Raw genomic sequence first — 9,658 nt, 5'->3', positions numbered from 1 at the left:
AAAAACAAAACAAAAACCTCTGCTGGCCAGACTAGGGGCAGCCCTCAGGCTAGATACACTGATTTAGTACTTTTAATAGTGGTAGGAGACAGACAAACCCCTAGGCAGATAGCAACATGTCCCCAGTGAAACCCAACTTTCAAACCAAAGGCAGTTTAAAAGTCTGAAAGCTAAGCTACAAGTCGTGGATAAATCCATGGGCTGAACTGAGAACCCCTCTTCCTGTTGGTGCACTTTCCTCTGACTGATCCCAACCTTTCACTTACTTTACATATCTCTACCCTTCCCTAATTGGTTTTCCACACTGTCATGCCACCTTCGAATGGTGCCTTTATTTTAGCCTTTTTTGCATACTCATAAACCAATCAGCATGCAGTCCCCACTTCTGAACCCATAAAAACCCCAGACTCAGCCACACTGAGAGAGAGACCACCCGACTTCAGGTCAGGGACCACCTTTCGCATCCCCTCTCCGCTGAGAGCTGTTTCATCGCTTCATAAAAGTTTTCTTTGCCCTTTTCACCCTTCCATTGTCAGCAAAGGGTACGAAGAAGACAGTAACACCATAGCCCTCCACACCTCCTCTACTGTCTGCGACCAGTAGCAGCCACTTGCCATGAGAAGCAGTGCAGGCAGCCAGCCAGGGAGCCTCCAGCAGGAGCAGACAACAGGACTGAAGAGTTGTTAACACACTCCCCCCCATTCGTTGTTAACATGCCCCTGTTTGTCAGGCTGCTGACCGTGGGACTAAAAGAACTGTTAGCATGGCTGTAACACCCCCTCTGAGGCTTCAGAGTCAGCGCTTTACTGTTTGGGCGCCACCAAGTTCACTTCACCTGGATGTCAGAGTTCACCCTGGGAGTCGCTTCCAACAGGCCTGATCCAGCTGCAAGCCCCAAAGGGCACTTGGAGTGGCTGGCAAGATGAGGCACTCACTTGCTCACACACCCCCTCCTACTGGGGTTGAGCATGCAGTCTTGGTGGCTGCAGGATCCCCACCAGAGTGCAAGCCCAAGTGGGAAGGGCACCTCCTGCCTGGGGCACAGCTAGGCATGGGCAGGAGGATCGAAGACCAGAAGTCTGCAGTTGGAAAAGTGTCCGAGAAAAATCCTGCATCACTTTGGAAGCAGTCTTCCTATCCAAGAATGCCAGACGGCAAACATCTGAAAGATCTGGAAGGATGAGGCAGCAGAGACCAAGATGTGACTGTGCACTGCCCCTGTGAGAGGCAAACGAACCAGAGCAATTCCATCTTGAATAGGGGCTAGGTATAGTAAGGCTGAGACCTGCAGGGCTGCATTCCCACTAGCTTAGGCATTCTAAATCAGGATGAGATAGAAAGTCCACACAAGACACAGGTCACAAAGACCTTGCTGATAAAACAGGATGCAGTAAAGAAGCCAGCCAAAACCAAGAGGGTGACGAAGGTGACCTCTGGTCATCCTCACTGCTCACTATATGGTAATTATAATGCATTCCCATGCTAAATGACACTCCTGCCAGTGCCATGACAGTTTACAAATGCCATGGCAACATCAGGAAGTTACCCTATAGGGTCTAAAAAGGGCAGGAACCCTCAGTTCCAGGATTACCCACCCCTTTCCCAGAAAACCCATGAATAATCCACCCTTTGTTTAGCAGAGGATCAAGAAATAACTGTAAATATAGTCAGTCAAGCAGCTCATGCTGCTGCTCTGCCTATGGAGCAAGCATTCTTTTATTTCTTTACTTTCTTAATAAACTTGCTTTCACTTTATGGACTTGCCCCAAATTCCTTCTTTCAAAAGATCCAAGAACCCTCTCTTGGGGTCTGGATAGGGTCCCTTTTCCAGTAACACCCCCATCACAGCCCTGATCACTAAGGGACCCTCTAGGCTCTTCCCTGCCCTCCCCAGACTGTCCCTCCCCAGACTGTCCCCCTTAAACATGCTGGATGCAGGAGTGCATCAGTGACTCAGCTGGTGCCTCCAGGAACATAAAGTATGGACCTCTACGGACAAGAAACAACCCAAAGAAAAGACGACCCCTCACAGGATATCCACATATATGTATGTCCGTGTGCTGGGGCCAGGAGGCTACTAATAACAATGTTACCTGCTCCTTCAGGAAGTTGAGGCTCAGAGAGATTAAGGAACTTGTCCAGGGCCATACTGGAGTTCAGGCCCCTGTGCTGTCATGGTCTGAGGTTTGAACTCCAACTGTTTAAAGAGCTGGGATAGAACTAGGGAGGGAGTGTGGTGGGTGGGAACTGTGTCCGGAATTGGTGGGTTCTTGGTCTAGCTGACTTCAAGAATGAAGCTGCACCACCTTCGCGGTGTTACAGTTCTTAAAGATGGTAGTCCGAAGTTTGTTCCTTCAGATGTTCAGATGTGTCCACACTTTTTTCTTTCTGGTGGATTCACGGTCGCTCTGACTTCAGGAGTGAAGCTACAGACCTTCGCAGTGAATGTTACAGCTCTTAATGGTAGTGCATCTGGAGTTGTTCATTCTTCCTGGTGGGTTCATGATCTTGCTGGTTTCAAGTGTGAACCTGCAGACCTTTGCAGTGTTACAGCTCATAAAAGTGGCCTGGTTTCAAAGACGGAGCAGCAGCCAGATTTATTGCAAAGAGCAAAAGAACAAGACTCACACCCTCAGAAAAGGATGCTGGGTTGCCGCTGGTTGGCGCTAGCAGCCTGCTTTTATTCCCTTATCTGGCCTCCCCCCACCCACATTCTGCTGATTGGTCCATTTTACATAGAGTTGATTGGTCTATTTTACAGAGAGCTGATTGGTCCGTTTTTGACAGAGTGCTGATTGGTGCGTTTATAATCCCTGAGCTAGACATAGAGTGCTGATTGGTGGTGGGGGAGGTGGTGGTGGGGGGGGAGGTGGTGGGGGGGGAGGAGGTGGGGGGGGAGGAGGTGGGGGGGGGAGGTGGAGGTGGAGGTGGTAGCAGCTTGCTCTGTTTTCTGCACGTGTGGACCTGGTAGTGTAGTATTTTTGGGAATGATGGTGCGCTTCTTCCCATAAATAGTAATAAAGACAGAGTTGTTCGTACGTTCGTTAACTTCGAGTTTTCGCGGTTGCACATGACTTCATAACAGTATGTCTAAAAAGAAAAGACAGGCATGCTAGCAGTTTAGAAGACAGAGGTCTACCGTTTCGATTAAATTTTCCAAGATGAGGTGGCTGACGCACAGCAATCCCAGCTCTTTTGAAGGAAGATTGTTTGAGCCCAGGAGTTCAAGATCAGCGTGAGCAAATACGGCAAGACTGAGTCTTCTGAGACAGCGCGATTCTGGCTCACTCACTGCATCCTTGGACTCCTGGGTTCATCCACATCAGCCTCTGGAGTAGCAGGCGCGTGCCACAACAATGGGCAAGTGTGAAGTTTTTGTTTTTGTTTTTTGTAGAGAGAGGTATTTCCCCCGCGTTACCCAGACTAGTCTCAAACTCCTGGGATCTGGGCTCAGGGATCAAGCGATCCTCGCACCCAACCCCAAAGTGCTGGGATTACAGGTATGAGCCACTGCACCTGGCACTCTACCAAAAAAAAAAAAAAAAAAAAAAAAGTTTTTAATTAGCTGGGTGTGGTGGCTCATGCCTGTAGTCCCAGCTACCTAAGAAGATGAGGTGGGAGGATTGCTGCATGAACTCAAGAGGTCAAGGAGCCGTGATTGTGCCACTGCACTCCAGCCTGGATGACAGAGCAAGACCCTGTCTCAAAAAATAACGAATAAAGATAAAAAGGAGGCCGAGCATGGTGGCTCACGCCTGTAATCCCAGCAGTTTGGGAGGCCGAGTCGGGAGGATCGCCGGAGGTCAGGCGTTTGAGACCAGCCTGGCCAACATGGTGAAACCCTGTCTCTACTAAAAATACAAAAATTAGCTGGGCGTGGTGGTGGGCGCTTCTTATCCCAGCAAAGAAGAATCATTTGAACCCGGGGCGGGGGGGGAGGGGGCGGTGGGCGGGGGGTGGAGGTTGCAGTGATCCAAGATCCCGCGACTGCACTCCAGCCTGGGCAACAGAGCAAGACTCTGTCTCAATAAAAAAATAAAAATACCAGCCTAGCCAACATGGTGAAACCCATCTGTACTAAAAATACAAAAATTAGCTGGGCTTGGTGGTGGGCGCCTGTAATCCCAGCTACTCGGGAGGCTGAGGCAGGAGAATTGCTTGAACCTGGGAGGCGGAGGTTTCAGTGAGCTGAGATCGAGCCACTGCATTCTAGCCTGGGCGACAGAGAGACCTTGTCTCAAAAAAATAAATAAGGAAAGGCCAGGTGCGGTGGCTCACACCTGTAATGCCAGCACTTTGGGAGGCAGAGGTGGGCAGATACCCTGAGGTCAGGAATTCGAGACCAGCCTGGCCAACATGTTGAAACCCCGTCTCTACTGAAAATACAACAATTAGCTGGGGCGTGGTGGTGCACGCCTATAATCACAGTCAAACCGGAGGCTGAGGCAGGAGAATCACTTGAAACCTGGAAGCAGAGGTTGCACTAAGCAGAGATCCACCACTGCACTGCAGCCAGGGTGACAAAGGGAGACTCCGCCTCAAAAAATAAAAGTAAAAAATAAATAAATAAATAAAAGGGAAAAAGGCAGGTTTCATATTAAAACTGAGAGCATGAGGGTCAGAGCCGTATTGGAGTCATCAGTTATCTGGAGCACCGTTGTTCTGATTGTGACTGCATTGTTGAACCCGCACACCTAGTGGATGAAGCAAGATTACACTATCTTCTGCTCCTAAAACCCACTTATTTTGTTCTCAGCTAGTGGATGTGTCAGATATTACATAATAAGCACAGATACTACCCTTGATCTTGGGTAGAAGCAATAAATTGCATTTTTGATGAAAAATCTTTAGTCTTTCTATAGGTAAAATAAAATTTCATTTGCAAAACTTGTTTACTCCTGAGGGCTTGAGGATGAGGACACAGCCATTGATTGGTAAAGGTGTGGTGTTTTTGAGTCTTTCTTCTACTGTTGGTGGAGGTGGGCTTCTATCATCCTTGGATACATTATGACAAGATTAAAGGAAGATGGAGAAATGAGTTGCTCTTTGAGGAAAGAACAGTCAGGGAAATCTAACTGCATAGTTCTTTTTCAAAATAAAAGTTGCATAGCAGCCTCACCTCATCTGTTATAAACCAGGACAGGACAGGCATGGTGGCTCAAGCCTGTAATCCTAGCATTTTGGGAGGCTGAGGTGGACAGATCACTTGAGCCCAGGAGTTCGAAACCAGCCTGGACAACGTGGTAAAACCCTGTCTCTAGAAAGAAATACAAAAACTTAGCCGGTATGGTGGTGTATGCCTGTAGTCCCAGCTATTTGGGAGGCTGAGGTAGGAGGATCACTTGAGCCTAGGGAGGTCAAGGCTGCAGTGAGCCGTTATAGCTCCACTGAACTCCAGCCTGGGTGATAGAGGCAGACCTTGTCTCAAAAATAAATAAATAAATAATAAAACCAGCACAAGGGAGTTGTATACCCTGGTACCCCCAAAAGAGATGTTGAAATGGGAAGTATGCAGTACTTGTTCCCCCTTTGTGGGCTAAGCAAGCATGGGCTTTACTTGCCTATTGGAAATTTTGGCCCTCCAGGATGAAACCGTAGACACAGGAGCAGCTTAGGGACAAGAGAGAGCCATGGAAATAATGGATAAAGTAAGCAAGAAAGTGATCTCTTTAGCATATAAATGCTCCACACCACGGTTTATTTCAGGGCTGGAAGAGCCTTAAGGAGTCTGGGTGGGGCAGCGCTTGTCCATCACAGAAACAAGAATATCCCTTTCTGATAAATTTCAGTATCTACAGCCCTTGGTAATGCCATCATGAAGTGATTCCTGGCCCAGCTCAGTGGCTCAGGCCTGTAATGCCAGCACTTTGGGAGGCAGAGGCGGCTGGATCACCTGAGGTCAGTGTTTGGATGAACGGAGGCAAGATGGTGCACTTCCGGGTTCTTCATCCCCCCCCCAACTTTTCCCGCGCCCGTGAAAATGCAGCCGGCGACCCGGGAAGGTGCAGACCAACTAGGCATGTGCCAGGTGATGTCAATCCGAAGAGACCAAGATTTACCTGGTCGCACCTGCCGAACGCCCCCGACACGCCCGTGCCCCGCCTATTGCCCTCCCACTCCTAGAAAAGCGGCTCCGGACGAACGCCACGCACGGACTTCCCAGCTATCCCACTGCGGTCGGGACTGTTGGAACTCCGTCCGAGAGCTGCACAGGTGACTCGGTTGGCCTCATTTGCCGGAGGCCAACAGACCTCTCCCTACCCACCTTCTTCCCCTGAAGCTAGGTGACCAAAATAAACTTGCAGTTTTGCTCCTACCCTTGCCTAGTCGCTGGTTCTTTTGTGCCCGCTCTGGTGGTCTTAGAAAAACAAATCAGTCAGGAGTTCGAGACTAGCCTGGCCAACATGGTGAAATCATGTCTCTACTGAAAATATAAAAATTAGCAGGGCATGGTGATGCATGCCTGTAGTCCTAGCTACTCGAGAGGCTGAGGCAGGAGAATCGCTTGAACCCTGGAGGCAGAGATTGCAGTGAGCCGAGATTGCACCACTGTAGCCCAGCCTGGGCTACAGAGTGAGACTCTGTCTCAAAAAAGGAAAAAAAAAAAACAGAAAGAAAAGAAGTGATTCCTGAGCCCTTTTGTGCTTTCACTTCAGTTTGTCTGATAATAACTAGCATCTACCTTCTGTATATTAGATATCTTTCAAGTGTCCAGAGCTTATAAAACAGCAAGAGCAGAAATCCCACACACTGTGGGGAGGTAGAATGGAAGGAGGGCAGGCATTGGCCTTGGAATCAGAAGATGGACTTGAACACGCTAATTTCTATACGTGGCTAAGGGCAGGTCACTTAACCTCTTTAAACCTTACTTTTCATCTTAAAATGGAATTTAAAAAAAAAGTTGCCTCAGCAAGGGTTATTTGAAGATGAAATGTGCCAGTACCATGTTAGCCGAATCAAATAATCAGAGCGCAACAACGGGAGTCCATAATAAAGTGTGAAATTTCATGGTGCTGAGCCTGACATTCACGGCTGCCCAAAGGTGAAATCTGTGCCTGCCTGCTGAATGGTGACAATAATCTCACCCAGACTGGGCAGCTACACAGCCTGGACTTGCAGGGGTCTCCATTTTGTTTCTTCTCCTACTTTATCTTCCTTTCTCCCAAATTTCTTCACATTGCAATTTGTATTGATTTATTGATTTATTTATTTTGAGACGGACTCTCGCTCTGTCGCCCAGGCTGGAGTCCAGTGACACGATCTCGGCTCACTGCAAGCTCCGCCTCCCAGGTTCACGCCATTCTTCTGCCTCAGCTTCCCAAGTAGCTGAGACTACAGGTGCCCGCCACCACGCCCGGCTAATTTTTTTGCATTTTTAGTAGAGACGGAATTTCACCGTGTCAGTCAGCATGGTCAGGATCTCCTGACCTTGTGATCTGCCCACCTCGGACTTCCAAAGTGCTGGAATTACAGATGTGAACCACCGCGCCCGGCCTGTTTGTTTGTTTGTTTGTTTTTTTGAGACAGAGTCTCACTCTGTCGCCCAGGCTGGAGTGCAGTAGCACGATCTCGGCACACTGCAACCTCCACCTCCCGGATGCAAACGAATCACTTGCCTTAGTCTCTCAAGTAGCTGGGATTACAGGCACGTGCCACCACGCCTGGCTAATTTTTGTATTTTTAGTTGAGATGGGGTTTCGCCATGTTTCCAGGCTGGTCTCAAACTCCTGATCTCAGGTGATCCGCCCACCTTGGGCTTCCCAAAGTGCTGGAATTACAGGAGTGAGCCACTGCACCCAGCCTGCAAATATTCTTTTAATAAAGTCCTTATCTTTGTAAGCTTCTTCAGTACTTGAAATTATGCCTGCCTGGGTGCCATGGCTCATACCTGTAATCCCAGTACTTTGGGAAGCCAAGGCAGGAGGATCGCTTGAGCTCAGGAGTTCCGATACCAGCCTGGGCAACATGGTGAAAGCCTGTCTCTACTGCACACACCTGTGCATGTGTGCGTGCCTGTGGCACACGCCTGTGGTCCCAGCTACGGAGGAGGCTGAGGTGGGAGGATCAATGGAGCCCGGGAAGTTGAGACTTCAGAGAGCCATGATCATGCTGCTGCACTCCAGCCTGGGTAAGAGTGAGACCCTGTCCCAAAAAAATAAATAAATAAAAATGTAAAAAATGAAATTACATCTGACATAAATAAACCCACGAATTGCACAGGCATTATATGTGACATTGGGCCTAGGGCTTAAAACGTGTGGCCTTTCAGGATTCTAGGAGAAGTTTGGTGAACAAAGTCCATCATCTGGGAACATAAAAGAATAAAGAATGCTCATATAAATGGAGGCATAAGCCATGTTCATATACTGAAAGTTCTAACACTGGAAAGATGTCAGTTCTCCTCAAATTAACCTACAGATTCAGTGTAGCCCCAAGCAAAACTGCAAGTGTTTACAGAAATTGATGAGCCAGATTTAAAGTTTATATATAAACAAAATGCCAAGATAAATCAACACATACTTGAATACGAAAGACAGGAATAGGGAGATGACTTACTCTAGCAAATATAAAAACTTCTCATGAAACTAAGTAATGAAGACAGAGGAGTACTGGTGCAAAGATATGACAGAGTACAGAAACCAGAAGCAGAACCATAAACAAATAGACATTTGTTGAATAATAAAGGCAGATATGTTTGCAGTTCATAAGCATGATGATTGGGTTTTCACACTCATGTGTGGGATGTGCCTTTCTCAAACCTGGTAAGGTCTGCCTGTTACCAGTCCGACGTGAGAAAAAAATAAAATGACAAAGAACTTCAGAGCAGTGTGGAAGACAAACTTCAATAAATGGTCTTGGAAAAGTATGGTATGTGATATTGTGAGATACACATTTGGTCTTCTTCCCATTTCCTGGCATACAACTCCTAAAATCCTTAGACTCTCCAAAGTGATATATTTTTGTGTGCTAATGAGTTGACTGATGGCTGGCAGCCATTAGGTAGCTTCAGAAGGGGGCTGGTTACCAGAAAGACCAAGGCAGGATTAGAAGGGTGGGATTTTCGGCTCTGCCCCCCAACCTCCAGGGAGGGGAGAGGGGCTGAAGGCTAAGTTGATCAATGGCCAGTGGTTTAATCAATCATGCCTATGTAGTGAAGCCTCCATAAAAACCCAAAAGGACAGGGTTCAGATGAGCTTGTGGACAGCTGAACACATGGCAGTTCCTGGAGGGTGGAACACCGGGGAGGAGCTTGGGGAGGACCTGGAAGCTCCACCCCCTTCCCCTATATCTCACCCTCTGCATCTCTTCATCTAGTATTCTTTGGTATCCTTTCTAATATGCTCTATAATAAACTAGCAACCATAAGTAAGTGTTTCCCTGAGTTCTGTGAGCCACTCTAGCAAATTAACTGAACCTAAGGAGGAGGTCCTGGGAACTCTAATTCATAGCTGGTTGATCAGAAGCACAAGTGAAACAGGCTGGGACTTGCAACTGGCCTCCAAAGTTGGGGGCAGGGGCAGTCTTGGGGACTGAGTCCTCAACCTGTGGGACCTGATGCCATCTCCAGGTTGAGAGTGTGAGAACTGAATTAGATTAGAGCACACCCGCTGGTGTCAGCTGCAGAATTGACTGTTCGCTTGGTGTGTGTGGGGAAACC

At 48.0% G+C, this 9,658-nt stretch overlaps 1 non-coding gene across 1 annotated transcript; it reads left to right on the top strand.

The window, feature by feature from the left end:
* The first annotated feature begins 8,689 nt into the window (after positions 1-8,689).
* LOC115894471 lies at positions 8,690-8,790 on the top strand. The gene has a single exon (XR_004054587.1). It is a non-coding gene; the product is annotated as a small nucleolar RNA U13 (small nucleolar RNA).
* The last annotated feature ends 868 nt before the right edge of the window (positions 8,791-9,658 follow it).

This window comes from Rhinopithecus roxellana, chromosome 17, assembly GCF_007565055.1.
Source record: "Rhinopithecus roxellana isolate Shanxi Qingling chromosome 17, ASM756505v1, whole genome shotgun sequence".
In the NCBI taxonomy this organism is placed as follows: domain Eukaryota; kingdom Metazoa; phylum Chordata; class Mammalia; order Primates; family Cercopithecidae; genus Rhinopithecus; species Rhinopithecus roxellana.
The sequence above is the reverse complement of the archived record's forward strand: the minus strand, read 5'-3'. Positions and strand labels throughout refer to the sequence as shown.